The 18,486-nt window shown below is 41.2% G+C and overlaps 1 pseudogene; it reads right to left on the bottom strand.

The window, feature by feature from the left end:
- Positions 1-4,071: 4,071 nt before the first annotated feature.
- On the bottom strand, positions 4,072-14,353 carry LOC138956292 (uncharacterized; annotated as a pseudogene).
- Positions 14,354-18,486: the final 4,133 nt, after the last annotated feature.

Raw genomic sequence — 18,486 nt, 5'->3', positions numbered from 1 at the left:
TGTTGACTCTATTTAATTGTATGACTGCGAGAGTGGATCGTGGTGTGGTTAGTTAATTAGTAGTAATTAACCGGTTCATAATCACCTTAAGTGATATATTGAAACGTGACAGTATGTGATGTCGTGTTATCATCAACATTAATAAAAAGAAATGTACTTTACAATATAATCTCATTTCTTTCTTTTGAAATACTCTCAAGTCACTTAAAAAACCCACATTGTTTACACAAAATACCGTGCAAGTGTTGCTGATTGTTCAGGTTAGTGATGTGTTACACTCGTTCATGCACGCATAGTCCTATACATGCGTATTGGATGATTTCAAAGTGAAAAACAACCTTCTCACTTCCAGAAACTAATCCAGGAAGCAAGTGAGGAAAAACTGCAAGCCCTAGCCCTCCGAATGGTGGACCTGAACCCTGGACTCATGACAGAGCTGTTGCAGGAGAGTGGAAGCAGCAGTCCAGCATGCCCAGAACTCACTGGAAGCTATTCGCCGCCACCATGGTGCAAGTGCACCAGGTGCACAGAAATGCCCACTGAAGCAGAGAAGGTCTGCTGCAAGAAAGCGCCACACCATTGTCTTTCTATACTTCCAGTAAGTACCTATTTCTTGTATGAGATTTGTTATAACTCCTCTGCAAGCACAGACAAGTTGAAGCGCCAATAATAAACAAACTCTTTTTGAACAATTCTGTCAAAGACCAGGGTTAAACTAGCAGTTTTTAAACATTAATCAGAGAAAGTAACCTCTTAAGTAATAATGTTTTAAAACAAGGGTGTGTAAAACAAGAGGGTATGACTGTACATAGCATGGGTACAATGGGTAAGAGCTTTGTAAAACAAATGTGTTGGACAATTGAAATGTCTTGGACAAAAGTGTACAAATGAGGCAAAATACACCGCCTCACAAAACTTCTCACTTAAAATCATGCTTTATTACATTTATTACAACCCTCTTCTTTCCCTCATTATTTCCTCGTTTTATCTTGGACTCGATGCATGTTTTAAGAACTATTTCAAGGTTTTAATCTGAATGAAGTTTCATCACTGAAGGATGAATTTCTGTTTACTCTCCAGGACTTTGAGGCACTGGTGCTGGATGAGAGTGTCCTTTCACTTGCGCGGGCCCAGCGGAGAGACGCCCTCGTCCTGGAAGAGGCAGAAGAGGGAGACATAAACAAAGCCCAGCGCTATGCTGCCTATAGGCAATTTATTTTATGGAAATATGGCTATTTGGGAGAAGGTGTCCGAATATGCATATACAGTTGTTGTGTGTGTGCAATAAGGAACAAATTTCCTGATCCAAATGGCCAGTACACTGGCTTCCATGCTGGTCGCCTGTGCTAAGTACAGAGTGGAGCCACAAGGCATGCATATTTAAAGACATGAATTTAGAGCAGTACCTTTGGATCAGCCCAAAGAAAAATAAATTAAAAATAATGTACTTGTTACAGGCCTTTGGTGTGAGGTTATGTGTCTTTTGCTCTGTGTAACTGATTATAATTTGCCCCCCCCCCAAAAAAAAAAATAAAATAAATCAATAAATAAAGTAGATGTGTACTGCCGGGCAGTACATACCCCAAGCGAAGTCGTCCATCTGTGTGTACATGATTCTCTCTCTCTCTCTCTCTCTCTCTCTCTCTCTCTCTCTCACTCTCTCTCTCTCTCTCTCTCTCTCTCTCTCTCTCTCTCTCTCTCTCTCTCTCTCTCTCTCTCTCTCTCTCTCTCTCTCTCTCTCTCTCTCTGTCTTAAAATGTGTCATCGATGACGTGTTTTCATACTTGCTAATGCGGCAGGCTAATCATGACGTCAAATTGAAACTTCTTGAAGTCTCTCAGAAAGGGACATGAAAACCATGTGGGGGTTACTGGTTTGGGCTGAAAAAAAAACCCAACTCCACCTAAAATTCAAGCGCCTATGGGGCTGAATTATGCAGCATAAATTGTGAAACATCAGGATATCTCACACTTTCAATTCTGCCATCATGTCAAATCTGACAACAAACCTACCCACAAAATGTCATAAATATCGGTGTAGAATTGAGACTTAACGGTTTTTAACTGCCAAAAATAAGTTTTTTTGACTGGAATAGTTTGTCTTGAAATTCAGTTTGGGACAACGGACCCACCCACTAAATTTCATAAAGATAGGTGAAAATTTAAATGTAACGGTTTTTAACTGCCAAAATTATGTTTTTCTTCTGGAAAAGTATGGAGTGAAAATCAGTTGGGGACAACGAACCTACCCACAAAATTTCATAAATATCGATGAAGAATTGAGATTTAACGGTTTTTAACTGCCAAAAATAAGGTTTTTTGTCTGGAAAAGTATGTCTTAAAATTCAGTTTGGGACAACGGACCCACCCACTAAATTTCATAAAGATAGGTGAAGAATTGAAATTTAACGTTTTTTAACTGCCAAAATTATGTCTTTCTTCTGGAAAAGTATAGAGTGAAAATCAGTTGGGGACAACGAACCTACCCACAAAATTTCATAAATATCGGTGAAGAATTGAAATTTAACGGTTTTTAACTGCCAAAATTATGTTTTTCTTCGGGAAAAGTATGGAGTGAAAATAAGTTGGGGACAACAAACCTACCTTTAAAATTTCATAAGAATCAGTGAAGAAATAGGATTTAACGATTTTTTAACGGCCTTTAAATCATTGGTGATGTCATCATAACCCAGTCGTTGTAGTTGTCGTCGTAGTTGTTGGTGTTGTTGTTGTCATGTTCGTTGTCGTGATTGTTGTTGTTCTCGTGTTGTTGTTTTTGTTGTTGTTGTTGTTGTTGTTGTTGTTGTTGTTGTTGTTGTTGTTGTTGTTGTTGTTGTTGTCGTCGTCGTCGTCGTCGATGTCATTTGTTGTTGTTGTTGTTGTTATCGTCGTCGTCGTCGTCATCGTCGTCGTTGTCAGAGGTTATTTCTAAAGATTTCATTGATAGTCTTTGTTCTCGTCACCAAGACTTGCTAAGAACAAGCTTGGAACAGCAAGAGTTCCAAGAACAAGATTAGAACAACTCATTACATCATTACCAGTACGTCATTTGTATTTAGAACACACTTTAGAAAAAAACTCTTCAGCTACAAACCAGTCACCCTCACATGTCGGAGGTGTTTGTCTAAACCACTTACTGAAATGTTTTGAGGTTTAATGACCATATACATGTTGAACCGGTGAGTGTCTTCCGCTGCTTAATTCGCAAATAACTATTTTATTAAAGTCCGCTTGAAACGCTCAAAGATGAAATTCCATGTTAAAAAGTGACAAAAGTTTCACATTTTCCCGTTGTAACAGCTTCCGATGATATTATATGAAAATTCTGATCCTCTGAGAGGATTCCCCGAAACAAAATCAGTTTGTACGCCTAATTTTAATAGAATTGTCCAAACAGTGTCGCTAATATTGTGCTAAAAGATGAATTCTAGAACAATGTTCACAGACAGACACCACTTGGCAAAAAAAATTTCAGTGCTGGGAGATGAAAAAAAAAACTACCTCGCTACGCGCGGGCTTCGCCCGCGCTCCGCTTGGATAAAGCTACAGTTTTTTAAGAAGTAGATTTGTTATGCTATCAAGTGACAACCAAAAGCTACCTATAGATTCACGTTTGATCGTCGCAATATAACCTTCGTGGTTGAAAACGACGTTAAACACCAAATAAAGAAAGAATTCACGTTTGACTAATTGGTGCTGTAGTAGAATTTGAGGGTAAAACCATATATTTTCAATGATAGTATGATGTCTGGACTGGGATGGTAAAACTTAAAATCTTCCTCCGTCAACCTGTCTTCTAGTCATGGTTGAATTAATGCACATGGTAATGAATTTTTTAGAGTAGCAAAGGAAATAAACTGCTGTTTTTCATGATCTTCTTCATAAGTCCACAACCACTTAGCAAATAATATGAAAAGTTATAATGTAATGAAACTTCTTGGAAGAAAAGTTCAGATCATCATTATTCTGTCACCATGTGATGCTCATTAGTTTTGTTATTACGCTCCATTTTTCAGTTTTAGTTTGTTGACTGAGTATGCATGGCTTCTGTCACCCCTCTATACATTGTGGTGCTACTTATTGCATATGACATGTATGCTTTCGTGTAGGCGGAATGTTTTTGGCATTATTCTGTATTTTTAAATGTTTCATCTCTCCACAACACTTTGTTCTTGTGTTATGTTTGAACATTTTTGCTTACTTCACTTTCTCGTTATGACATTAAATTAGCTCTGCATATGTGTAGGCATTACAATATTTGGAGTCAAAACATTTGTATTAAAATACAATTCTTTGTATTTCATAAATTTAAACGAGCACACATAACAAAGGCGCACCTTCTTCAGGAATCTTGACTGCTGCTGTGCAACAATTTCCATGGTAGATGGAGGGCTCTTGGGAGCCAGATGACTGGAAATTTGCCTTGGGTCGGATGGACTCAGGGGCAGTGGCCTGTGCATTCCATTTCTACTGCTTAGCCTTTTCATGAAGATTTTTGCCTTCAGTTTGTTGATGTGTTCGTAGGTCTTTGGAACTTTTACTTCAACTGCTGACCATCTTTGGCTTTTTTTGTTGTAGACCCGATTGAACCTGCAAACAAAGATCACCTCTAGCTGTAGAATGTTCCTCAGTAGCATTAAAGCTGCAATGGCCAATGTGAACAGAAAATGATACGTGAGCATATGAGGGAATAATGGAAGGGCGCTGGTTCTGTGCGACGTTTAGTTTTCGAGATAGGCGTGACTGACGAAGTACAGGACGTCACATTCCAAATAAGCGCGACTATGTTGCAGGTGGAACCCGCTGAGATTGCATTTCTTCAGGAGGTTTCCGCAAAAATAGATATTACACGATTTGCATGAAGCAGTTGAGAAGCAGACGATCTCTGAGAAACTTTGCATAACGGGCTGATAGAGTGTCTTCCCTTTGTTCGCCTCGTGATAACGTTATTTTGTATCATAACAATTCACTTGCAAAATAAAGTGTACAATGTGGTGTTTCAGTGGTAAATGTAGATAGAAATGTGTTATGAAGACAAAGCAAACAAATAAAGGTGTAACACAAACTCAAGAATGTGTAAGTGGAGCGTAGTCGAATGTCCATTTGTGAATGGGTAAGTTGAGCGTATAAGAATGTCCATGTGTGCGATGTGTAATTGAGATATGGATGTGTTCATGTCTGAATGCGTAAGCACAATGCAAGGAATGTCCAGAGAGGTATGTGGGACGTGTTTCTATAACCTGCCCTGTTATATAGTGCTATATGTCTTATGTAAAATCAATGTCTTGTTTGTATTATTGTTATGTACCACGCCTGAATTTCTCTACGAGATAATAAAGTATTCTTATTCTTATTCTTATTCTTGTGAAAATGTTGCGTTGTGCGGATGTTTGGGTGGTCACGTGATGTAAACAAAGCGAAGTGCGAGACATACTCAGCTTTCAGATGTAACACCAGCAAGTTCAAAACACGAGAAAAAAGATGTCGTTATGCGAGTCGCCACCGGGGACGTTTGTAATTTTAAAATGGTTGTAAAATAAATCTTGTATTTATCATCGCACTCTGGTCCTGTTCTCGTCACGCCTAAAACTGTTATTTCTTTTCAGCGACGCAGCATTAGAAGGGACTCTGAAAGTGCATTAATTGCGTTGAAAGGTCTAGTAAAAGCCACTTGCGCAGAATAAATGTGTATTGCACGTTGTCGGTCAAAAAAGTATTCACACTCCCTTTCTTTGATTTGTAATGACATGCAAGCTTATTAACAAATGCTTCACGAACCACCTATCTGACAACATGCTTCACGAACCACCTATCTGACAACATGCTTCACGAACCACCTATCTGACAAAATGTTTCCCTACATTGCTTACTGTTTGTTTCCATGCACATCTGTCTTTGCTTGTCTGTCCACGCTGAAGTTGTGGTTAAGTGCAGCCAGCTTGCAGCGAGCCCTGTAGACAGGTGGCGTGTAAGAAAATCTCTTTGAAGCGTACATCAGTATCAGCTGGTTGAAATTCTCTAGCTCTGAGGTAGTCCTGCAAAAATAAATACAAATTGCATTCAGGCGCTTTTTAACTTATTTACAGTATTGTACCTAAAAACACGAGGCGAAGCCTTCAAGGCTCACGTAAGAAATCGACAAACAGTAACACAAACTCAATCACTCCGTCACACATACACACACACACAGTAAGCATAGGTGACACTGTGCAAGAAAGCGAGACACTAGATCTAGATCTGTCTGTCTGCATGTAGCCTACTTACAGGGACACGACTGCCAACTAGTCGCGGCCCGCTCAAAATAACAATGACCGAGACTTTCAGTAATTCCTTCGCGTGACGTCTAACCCTCTTACGCCATAATGTGACGTCTTCAAATGTTAGAATTTCTACCACAGACATACACACACACACACATACATACATACGCACGCACGCACAGACAGACAAAAGTTATCATCGCATAGGCTACACTTACGTGAGCCAATAATTGTGACAAACTCGCTGAGGAAGCTAAATAATGGATTTACCTTATTTTGTACGCTGTTTTCAGTGCTAAAAAGACTAATTTCCACAATTTGACTGAACTTATGTTTATATTAAACTTTCATTTGAACTATCATTTAGTTCAGTTACAAATGTGAAAGAGTTACAATGTGTCGTTTTTGCTGATAAAAAACCCTCTCATTATATGTACCTGAAATTTAAGTAGTAGGGGATGTTTCTGAGGAGGGACTTGCTCGTCACGATATCACGCAGAGCCTTGAAGGCAGGGCTGCCTTTCTGTAGCCAAGGTGATGCTCCACCACCAAGGCTCCATGACTGCACTCCCCAGGTCCCTGGTCGTAGGACAGCAGCCAAGAGTGCTGATTGACAACATGGTGCAGCATGCCACACCATATGCCCTGTACAAGTAATACCAACCATGACTGCACTCCCCAGGTCCCTGGTCGTAGGACAGCAGCCAAGAGTGCTGATTGACAACATGGTGCAGCATGCCACACCATATGCCCTGTACAAGTAATACCAACCATGACTGCACTCCCCAGGTCCCTGGTCGTAGGACAGCAGCCAAGAGTGCTGATTGACAACATGGTGCATCATGCCACACCATATGCCCTGTAACAGTAATATCCACCATGGCTGCACTCCCCAGGTCCCTGGTCGTAGGACAGCAGCCAAGAGTGCTGATTGACAACATGGTGCAGCATGCCACACCATATGCCCTGTACAAGTAATATCAACCATGACTGCACTCCCCAGGTCCCTGGTCGTAGGACAGCAGCCAAGAGTGCTGATTGACAACATGGTGCAGCATGCCACACCATATGCCCTGTACAAGTAATATCAACCATGACTGCACTCCCCAGGTCCCTGGTCGTAGGACAGCAGCCAAGAGTGCTGATTGACAACATGGTGCAGCATGCCACACCATATGCCCTGTACAAGTAATATCAACCATGACTGCACTCCCCAGGTCCCTGGTCGTAGGACAGCAGCCAAGAGTGCTGATTGACAACATGGTGCAGCATGCCACACCATATGCCCTGTACAAGTAATATCAACCATGACTGCACTCCCCAGGTCCCTGGTCGTAGGACAGCAGCCAAGAGTGCTGATTGACAACATGGTGCAGCATGCCACACCATATGCCCTGTACAAGTAATATCAACCATGACTGCACTCCCCAGGTCCCTGGTCGTAGGACAGCAGCCAAGAGTGCTGATTGACAACATGGTGCAGCATGCCACACCATATGCCCTGTACAAGTAATACCAACCATGACTGCACTCCCCAGGTCCCTGGTCGTATGACAGCAGCCAAGAGTGCTGATTGACAACATGGTGCAGCATGCCACACCATAGGCCCTGTACAAGTAATACCAACCATGGCTCTCAGTTATTCAGAACTCTTAAATAGTGAAATGCATAACCCAAACACTAGTTTCATGTTTTTCCCCTTTTAATTGTTCAGAGAAAATGTGTCGCGGTGGTCTGAGCATTTTAATTAAATAAAACTCAACAATACTCTTGTTCATCGAGTATATTTGTGTGCGTTTGTTGTTTCATTAAACAATAATAATAATGTACTTTTTTCTCAAACTGTAACCATCCGTTTCTGTGTCAAAAATGCAATGCGAATGATATAGACAAGTTATTTTTCAAATCAATTGCACCTTATGCTATCCAAGCTGATTTACCAATAAGACAATGGGCCACAATGCTTTCCACTGTCTATGTATTTGTAAAAGCATCACGATTTCCATTAGCATGTCTACCAGTAACACAGTAGCTTTTGAAATTAAACACACATGGCCATTTCCTCTTCACCATTCACGCATGCACCCTTTATAAGAAACCACAACTTTTACTTACGCGAAACCTCATGAGAGTCTCTGCATGCCTGCAGGTGAACCAAAAATGGTTGACAATGGGCGACACCCAAGGAATTAGTTCTCTGGCACTTTTTTTGTCGCGCAGCCTGACACACACAAAGAGAGTTGTTCAATGTAAACAAAATATGGTTGACTAGCACCAGAATAAAATAACAAGAAGAGCAAACGCTCGATCGAGTCACTTTCGCAGTTCTGAATATTATATGAGGCATCAGATGGACAGGAAGAAATTGCTATTCACAACACAATGAGTCACGTTCACATAAAATTTGAGCCCGGTCACTTTTATAGTTTCCGAGAAAAGCCCAACGTTAAGTTGTGTGTTGCCGAACAGAAAAGGCTAGTTATCTCCCTTGTTTTTCTGATAACGTTCGTAAAAGGCTACAGATGTAAATACTTTGATGTAAAGAATAATCCTACAAAGTTTCAATCACATCCGATGAACTTTGTCAAAGATATAAAATGTCTAATTTTTCCTTTGACGCTGACCTGTGACCTTGAAAAAGGTCAAATGTCAACGAAACCATCGTTAAAGTGTAGAGGTCATTGGAGGTCACGACTAAACAAAATATGAGCCCGATCGCTTTGATAGTTTCCGAGAAAAGTCCAACGTTAAGGTGGTGTCTACGGACGGCCGGCCGGACGGCCGGCCGGACAGACTAACACTGACCGATTACATAGAGTCACTTTTTCTCAAGTGACTCAAAAATAATGCATACACTGTTTTAGCCTCATCTTCACTTATAAAAGTCTTCAATTTTCATTTAAGCTCACCTCAATGATCTTTTTCCCGATGTTTTTTGCGCCATGCCAAACATCGTATGAATGTTTTTTGTCTGGGTGCTCTTTCCCTGAAATTTAAGATCATCCATAAAGTAGCAACATAAAAACTACTTAGTGCTAGTTGTAAGTGGAGGAACATATGTTGTCCTCCCTATACTGTTTTTTGTAACCCCTTAAAAATATATCTACTTGAGAAAAACAAACTATTTTTCAAACTTTGCTTTAAAAAAAATACCCTTCTCAGACACCCACTGAAAATACCGTATATGCTAGTGTAAATAATAAACAAACCAATAACAAATACACATACACAACTGTCAACAGTTATTCTTTTGACTTTGTCATGTGAGTTCACTATTTTCATCGTTTGGAAGCAATAACATTTTAAAGAGAGTGGTAGCCATTTTTTTTGCTGCCACCATCTTACAAGAACAGTTTGTAAGTCTTTGAAGCCTTACTTTTTGAATATCACAATACTTGGAATAACAATTGCATCTATGCTTACGCATTTGGGCAGTGATCTGCACATGGGCATCTGTCACTACCTCCACAACCTTGCAGGTTTGTTGTAGCTCAGCAAGTGCTCGGTTGAAGCCCTCCTGCAATTTTAAAGAAAGAGAATCATTCACACCAATATTCTTAAAAATTTATTTTTGGATTTCTCCTGCAAATACTTCAACAGTTCAACTCTCAGCCAAGACTTGGTTTTGGCAATTGTCAATGCATGACAGCTGATGTCACCAGTACCAAATTTAATCTTTACCTTCACCTTAACCCTGACCTTCTACAAATTTAACGTTCCTTGTTTTCTGATTCACAATTAAAAATGCAAAGCACGTAGCGCTTTTCAAATACAATCGGACATATCAATTATTACCACACAACGAACATATCAATTATTACCACACAACGAACCTATCAATTATTACCACACAACGAACCTATCAATTATTACCACACAACGAACCTATCAATTATTACCACACAACGAACCTATCAATTATTACCACACAACGAACCTATCAATTATTACCACACAACGGTCGACCAAAAGTGGTTGCTATGGAAAGGTTACTTATATTTTAGACAAAGTGATTTTCATTGTGGGCATGTTGTCCCCTCAGATCGATTTGCAAGGGCAGATTTGAATAACACTTTTCACCAGATTCAGGGTTCTATCCTAATCTTGTTGCTATCATTCCTGCTTTTATTTTGTATCGTAAGTATTATAATCACATATTAACAAGGGTACGCGTCTTGGGAATATGTGACATAATTTCTGACTGCTCTTTTGGTTTCAATAATTACCTTCTCCATCACCGGGCTTTTCCTGTCAGTTTCTCGCTTGTCGACTGTACAGATGGATACCACCTGTTTTGACTCTGTCTCTATGAAGCTGTATGTGCTTGTCGACTGTACAGATGGATACCACCTGTTTTGACTCTGTCTCTATGAAGCTGTATGTGCTTGTCGACTGTACAGATGGATACCACCTGTTTTGACTCTGTCTCTATGACGCTGTATGTGCTTGTCGACTGTACACATGGATACCACCTGCATGTTTTGACTCTGTCTCTATGAAGCTGTATGTGCTTGTCGACTGTACAGATGGATACCACCTGTTTTGACTCTGTCTCTATGAAGCTGTATGTGCTTGTCGACTGTACAGATGGATACCACCTGTTTTGACTCTGTCTCCATGAAGCTGTATGTGCTTGTCGATTGTACACATGGATACCACCTGCATGTTTTGACTCTGTCTCTATGAAGCTGTATGTGCTTGTCGACTGTACAAATGGATACCACCTGCATGTTTTGACTCTTTCTCTATGACGCTGTATGTGCTTGTCGACTGTACAGATGGATACCACCTGTTTTGACTCTGTCTCCATGAAGCTGTATGTGCTTGTCGATTGTACAGATGGATACCACCTGTTTTGACTCTGTCTCCATGAAGCTGTATGTGCTTGTCGATTGTACAGATGGATACCACCTGTTTTGACTCTGTCTCTATGAAGCTGTATGTGCTTGTCGACTGTACAGATGGATACCACCTGTTTTGACTCTGTCTCCATGAAGCTGTATGTGCTTGTCGACTGTACAGATGGATACCACCTGTTTTGACTCTGTCTCTGTGAAGCTGTATGTGCTTGTCGACTGTACAGATGGATACCACCTGTTTTGACTCTGTCGCTATGAAGCTGTATGTGCTTGTCGACTGTACAGATGGATACCACCTGTTTTGACTCTGTCTCCATGAAGCTGTATGTGCTTGTCGATTGTACAGATGGATACCACCTGTTTTGACTCTGTCTCTGTGAAGCTGTATGTGCTTGTAGACTGTACAGATGGATACCACCTGTTTTGACTCTGTCTCCATGAAGCTGTATGTGCTTGTCGATTGTACAGATGGATACCACCTGTTTTGACTCTGTCTCTATGACGCTGTATGTGCTTGTCGACTGTACAGATGGATACCACCTGTTTTGACTCTGTCTCTATGAAGCTGTATGTGCTTGTCGACTGTACAGATGGATACCACCTGTTTTGACTCTGTCTCCATGAAGCTGTATGTGCTTGTCGACTGTACAGATGGATACCACCTGTTTTGACTCTGTCGCTATGAAGCTGTATGTGCAGTACTGGCTGAATGGCCTGGACCGTCCATTCGGCCATCCCCTTCAAAGACAGATTAAAGGATTTAAAATCATATAAGATTAACAATAAAAGCCATGTTAAATCACACTCTGTGCACAAACACTACTGATGATGTGCCTTGCAAATAACAGTTCCATTAGGTACATAAAGCATGCGTCGAACAAAACTTTAAAGCCAAACAATATTTAGAAAGACAATTAAAAAATGGCCACCACCAAACCGATAAATTATCAGTATTTATTCATATAAACTCCTGCCTTTCATTACATTGACAATAAAAATTGATAAATTGTGAACAATGTGGAATTAACTAAATTTTCAGATTATTCAAATGTACTGCCACTGATTTCCTGTACTGTTTTAGTTATAATGCATAACAATTAATGCAGCTTTTAGAATAATGTAACTATTAACGTTTGATTCCTCAGCTACTGAGCTTTGACCACAATGTGTATTGTTTATTTTTAAGTTCAACAAATTAACTTGCTCACTCATGAAATATATATCTGCAATGTTGGTCCCAGGCCTCATTCTTCATTAATTTATACATACCTTTATTTTTATTTGACACATTCTTCTCACATTGATTGTGTGATAGTATTGACATGCAACATTTTGTTTGCGGTGAAGACAGTTTGAACCATATATACTTATTGTCTTCTGCATATGTGAACAGCACTGTACTAGAGTACAGACCCCTCAGTAAACATTGTTTTCATGAAGATACGCGGCTATTTATGGTAAGTATCCACATGTTCTTAGCAGTACCATAGTACGCTTGATAAAGGTTCTTTTAAATGATAAATTACAAGCTTGCACACCTGATATCATTTTCTACACTTTGATATATAATCATAATCAAACAGGGAAATATAAGTACAATCCACCAACCAAGTACCACCAGATCCTTTCCCTGCAGGTTGGCCCTCAAATCCCGAACATGTGCAGCCCAGAATTCTTCAATGGCAGGAAGCAGGTAGTTTGCTTGCATCCGATAGAATACGCTGCTGTTAAAAAAACCATGTTCAGGAACTTGGCAAACAGGCATACTTTTAGGAAATTGTTCCCTGAAAGCAATACAGCAGCTGCTATTAGGAGGTCGCCAGCGTTCACCTGGAAATTCAGGAGTGGCTGGGAATTCCAACGAAAGGCTGTGTGATGGTTTCCACACACCTGCAAAAACAAGACAAATAGTGAGATGTGATTGTAACATTGGTTCAGGAGTTATTGTTATCACATTCACTGATGCGTAATAAAAACAACAAGAAAAACTGACTTCTTAACAAAAATTGCAGATTAGCCAAAGTGACAGTCAATCCACTGAGTACAAGCGCAGCATGTTGATGTTTTTATTTTGGTATGCCCCATCTCTCTGCATCATGTAAAGGACACATGCCATACTGCCCAAGTGAATGACATTAAAATAAGATTATACCTTTACATGTTTATAAATCTTAATTCTCTCATTTAGCCAGCAGGCACTGCCGGTGGGTACAAACACCACAATCGTTCAATTGGATTAGGCAAAAGCACTACAGGCAACCAACAATACAATAAATATGAAAGAGGCCTCCCTTAGGATAAATATCACCATTTTTACATGCATCAATTTTGAATTAAAACAAACAGGCCTCAAAACACCCACACACTGGTTTATAAAGCACAGAGATATGCTGTTAAATAATCACAACAAAAGACACACTGGTTTATAAAGCACAGATATGCTGTTAAATAATCACAACAATAGAAGACACAGTATGTGTGAACCAATCAAGCGGGAGCAGAGGGATAAGATGATGACACTGAGACACCATTCTTGGAACTTGAATCTTGTAGGTAAGTGAATTGATGAGTATATGAAAATAACAGAATAATTTCTGCGTAATTATAAAATTTACCCATTCAAGATGAACAGCAGAGCCACGAGACCGGTGTGTAAGAGTCACCTCCTTCCTGCACCCTTTCACTTGGCACACAGAGGAGATTCCTACACTCTTGCCCAGCAAAAGCAGCTGATCTAAGTAGACCAGGCACGTCTTGGCCTCAGATAAAGCTGGTGCATCAACCTCTGTGGCTCGGTACACACCAGGGGGAGGATCAACCTCTGGGAGCTGATGGAAGTACTCCCCTCCTTCTGGTTCTCCGAGGGCAATTTCCTCAAAGGAGATTTCTTTGAGGTCCTTGTAGTCATTTGGACTGCACGCATTAATTCATCATATTAGTCTTGTACAGTAAATGTAAAAAAGTTACAAACAGAAACTATGAGAAAGCATGCTTTTTACATGGTGTGGGATCGAGGGGTCGATGAGGTTTGCACTGAAAATGTAAAAAACAGCTTTTGCCCAATACTAAATAGAAATCCTCTAACTACTCAAATGGCTTTTAGCTTACAGGTCATTGTGAAACTCTAAAATATAAATGAATTGCTCACCACACATTGACTCCACAAGGGGGCGTATAGTGTGGATCAGCTTCGTCATCAGCTGGCACATCTTCCTCTGACACTTCGAATGAAACTCTGCAACATTTAGTGAATGGTTTAGTGAATAACGAGGACAAATGTGCTAAACATTGAAGCGTTTCACAAAGCTTTCGGGATAAGTTGTTATCACCTGTATTCATGCAAAATCACAACAAAAAGAACCACAGACTAGCACAGGAACACACACTGATTGTATAAATTATTCTTACTCAAGCGGATTAACAAAAGAGTCGCCCAGCACTTTCGCTGCCCGGGATCCACTGTATAAACACAAATCATGAAAAATATACAAAGGAACAATCACACCAACACACACCCATCCCCCTAAACATAAAGCTTAGTGTTGCCGCGTTTGTGCATTCTCCTCTTACTTCTCCTGTTTTTTTTGGTTTTTTTAATTTTCTCAAAGAGAACATGATGAATATGTATTGAAATGTGAAAATATGTCTGCATCCTCATGACTGTTCCCGTTTCACTTACACCGTCACAGAATCAGCTGTTCCGAGCACAAATCCTGCTCGGCAATGTTTACAAATGATGTCGACGTCATAGTTTATAATTAGCAACAGAAACAATGGTGGAGCTAGACAGTCTGTGACACGTGTACACAAAGCACAGCCCTGTGTAACTGTTAGACTCGCCTGGCGATAGGTTCTTGGCGTCCCCCCCCCCCTTCCCAACAGTAGGCGAGACCGGGGCTAGTCCGCCTACTTTTATGCTTTTGGTAGCATAACTGGCGAGTTTGATGAACTAGAAGACTGATTTTTTATTTTACATCAAGACAAATGTGTAGCTGATATCAATGTGCAGACAGTTTTTATGTGCGCATGAACATTTGTTGTACATACTGCTTTAAGTAGACCTACCCTAACGTAGGTGAACTTGCCCCAAGTCGGGGTAAGTCCGCCTACAGGGTGGGGCAAGTCCGCCGCTCTCATCCCATAGTAGGTACAAGACTAGTAGTGGGCAAGCTTTAGTGGGAAAGCTTTTTTAATTCCCTTCAATATTTAGGTTCAAAAATGCCAATGACAAAATACGAAAGAATGTAACACAAAATTACGTTAGGGGAGACCGGGGCTAGTCCGCCTACTTTTATGCTACTTTTATGCTTTTGGTAGCATAACTGGCGAGTTTGATGAACTAGAAGACTGATTTTTTTTTATTTTACATCAAGACAAATGTGTAGCTGATATCAATGTGCAGACAGTTTTTATGTGCGCATGAACATTTGTTGTACATACTGCTTACGGCGAACATGCCCCATGACAAATAGGCGGACTTGCCCCTGCACGGGCAGGCAACTCTAGTGCCAGATAACGAGCACAACATGGGAAGGAAGAAGCAAAACTTTCGTCAGAACTCGACCTTAATTAACGCACTTTCACTTGACACCAAAACTAAGTATTTGTTCTCAGAGGTAATGCATCAAAACCTAAGTCAACTCCTATGCATTCATTTTACAAAAATGAAGAAAAACACTTTTTATGATCTGTACTCACGATATATGGAGCAATAACATTTCCCGCGATCGCCGCATTAGCGGGCTCTCTCTCTCCCTCCCCCCTCCCTCTCTCTCTCTGTGTCTCTCTCTCTCTCTCTCTCTCTCTCTCTCTCTCTCTCTCTCTCTCTCTCTCTCTCTCTCTCTCTCTCTCTCTCTCTCTCTCTCTCTCTCTCTCTCTCTGTCTGTCTGTCTGTCTCTCTCTCTCTCTCTCTTTCCTACTCTCTCTCTCTCTCTCTCTCTCTCTCTCTCTCTCTCTCTCTCTCTCTCTCTCTCTCTTCCAACATTCCTGAGGCAAACAACCAGCACTGATAGTTTTAAAAGCAGATATGTGTCTTATGTAATGAAGTCAAAGTAAATGATATTTGTCTTAAATGGTATTCAATTTTTGTATTAAACATGCCCCTCTCCTCTTTATTGGTATCATGTACACAAATCCTTTTCGATTGAATGGACTTTCAAACCAACCACTACATGTATTTAGATGTGTGATGATCTTAGCAATTTCTTGCTTGTTTGATTGATTTTCTTTAAAATGTAATGTATGGATTAGAGCATGATGTTGAGAAAGTGCAAGCTGCACTATACCACTTAATTCACATCAATCAACTCGCAATTTACCTCAATGCAATGCATTTTGTGTACATATGTATAATGTGTTTTCATTTTAGTTATCTGTTAAAATGTAGAATTTTAGTTTTCTATTTTCTATTTTTTATCTTGTATTTTTATTTCATTTTTGTAGTTAGTCCCTCTTTAGGGCGAGGGCTGGATGTAAAAAAGCAGACCACTGCTTAATCTACTACCCTCGTTAAATAAAGAATTGTCATTGTCATTGTCTCTCTCTGTCTCTGTCTCTGTCTCTCTCTCTGTCTCTCTCTCTGTCTCTCTCTCGCTCTCTCTCTCGCTCTCTCTGTCTCTCTCTCTCTCTCGGTCTCTCTCTGTCTCTGTCTCTGTCTCTGTCTCTCTCTCTGTGTCTCTGTCTGTCTGTCTGTCTGTCTGTCTCTCTCTCTCTCTCTGTCTGTCTGTCTCTCTCTCTCTCTCTCTCTCTCTCTCTCTCTCTCTCTCTCTCTCTCTCTCTCTCTCTCTCTCTCTCTCTCTCTCTCTCTCTCTCTCTCTCTCTCTCTCTCTCTCTCTCTCTCTCTCTCTGTAACCTCGTACCCATGTTTCTGCAGTGTTTTATTGTCGGATCCTATTCTTCTGTCTTCTGTTTCTTTCAGACATTGTCAATAAGAAAAGGAGAATTTCATTTGCTAGTCTTTTTTACCCGTATTGTCAAACATGTTTAGAGCAGAACAAGTTGACAACGCCGTTCGTTCGTCGGTTCCTTAGGTCTGCATGCTCGTCGGTTGGTCTGTGTGTAACAACTGCCTTATCTTTCGCTACAGTGGCCCCCCCTTTTCACACCCCCAATTTAAGACTCCCTATCTTTTAAGACATGGCCTTGCTTTCTTAGGTTTCTTGTTTATTGCCTCTGAAATGTTACCCCCAGTTTAAGACCCCCTCCTTTTTAAGACCTGATGATCTCCCAATTTGTAAGGGTCTTTATAGGGGGTTCCACTGGATCACTTTGGCTTACCGCCTACAGACTACGCTTACCGTCAACAGACTACGCTTACCGTAGCGGGTGCAATAACAGTGTACGAGGTCCAGTCTGCATCTCCGTCCGTCTGTACACCAACCTTGGAACACAGCATCACAAGTTCACACCTCCGTCAATGCAAACAACACACACACACACACACACACACACACACACACACACACACACACACACACACACACACACACACACACACACACACACACGTCTGGAACAAGCACTATCACACTGCCAAATCTGGCACCACCATTTGCACTCTTGCACCCCTTTTGGCACCACCATTCTCTCACACACACACACACACACACACAAACACACACACACATACACACACACACAACACACACACGCACACAACACACACACGCACACAACACACACACGTACACAACACACACACGCACACAACACACACACACATACACAAATACAAATAAATGTTGACCAGGGTGGGATTCGAGCCCACGACTTGGGATTAATATCCGTCTTTGAATACTGCGCTCTTTTTACCACGGCCACTCTGCGCGCTTGAAAGATTCGGACACAATAGTATTTATACAGTTCTCATTGAACGATTGCTCACTAAGGACAAAAACAACAAACATGGGTCGGTGCCTGGACCACAGACGTGATGATCGCTCAGTGGGTCGGTGCCTGGACCACAGACGTGATGATCGCTCAGTGGGTCGGTGCCTGGACCACAGACGTGATGATCGCTCAGTGGGTCGGTGCCTGGACCACAGACGTTATGATCGCTCAGTGGGTCGGTGCCTGGACCACAGACGTGATGATCGCTCAGTGGGTCAGTGCCTGGACCACAGACGTGATGATCGCTCAGTGGGTCGGTGCCTGGACCACAGACGTGATGATCGCTCAGTGGGTCGGTGCCTGGACCACAGACGTTATGATCGCTCAGTGGGTCGGTGCCTGGACCACAGACGTGATGATCGCTCAGTGGGTCGGTGCCTGGACCACAGACGGGATGATCGCTCAGTGGGTCGGTGCCTGGACCACAGACAGGATGATCGCTCAGTGGGTCGGTGCCTGGACCACAGACGTTATGATCGC

Source organism: Littorina saxatilis, unplaced genomic scaffold (genome assembly GCF_037325665.1).
Source record: "Littorina saxatilis isolate snail1 unplaced genomic scaffold, US_GU_Lsax_2.0 scaffold_1136, whole genome shotgun sequence".
NCBI classification, from domain to species: Eukaryota; Metazoa; Mollusca; class Gastropoda; order Littorinimorpha; family Littorinidae; genus Littorina; species Littorina saxatilis.
This window is presented reverse-complemented; position numbering and strand designations above follow the sequence as displayed.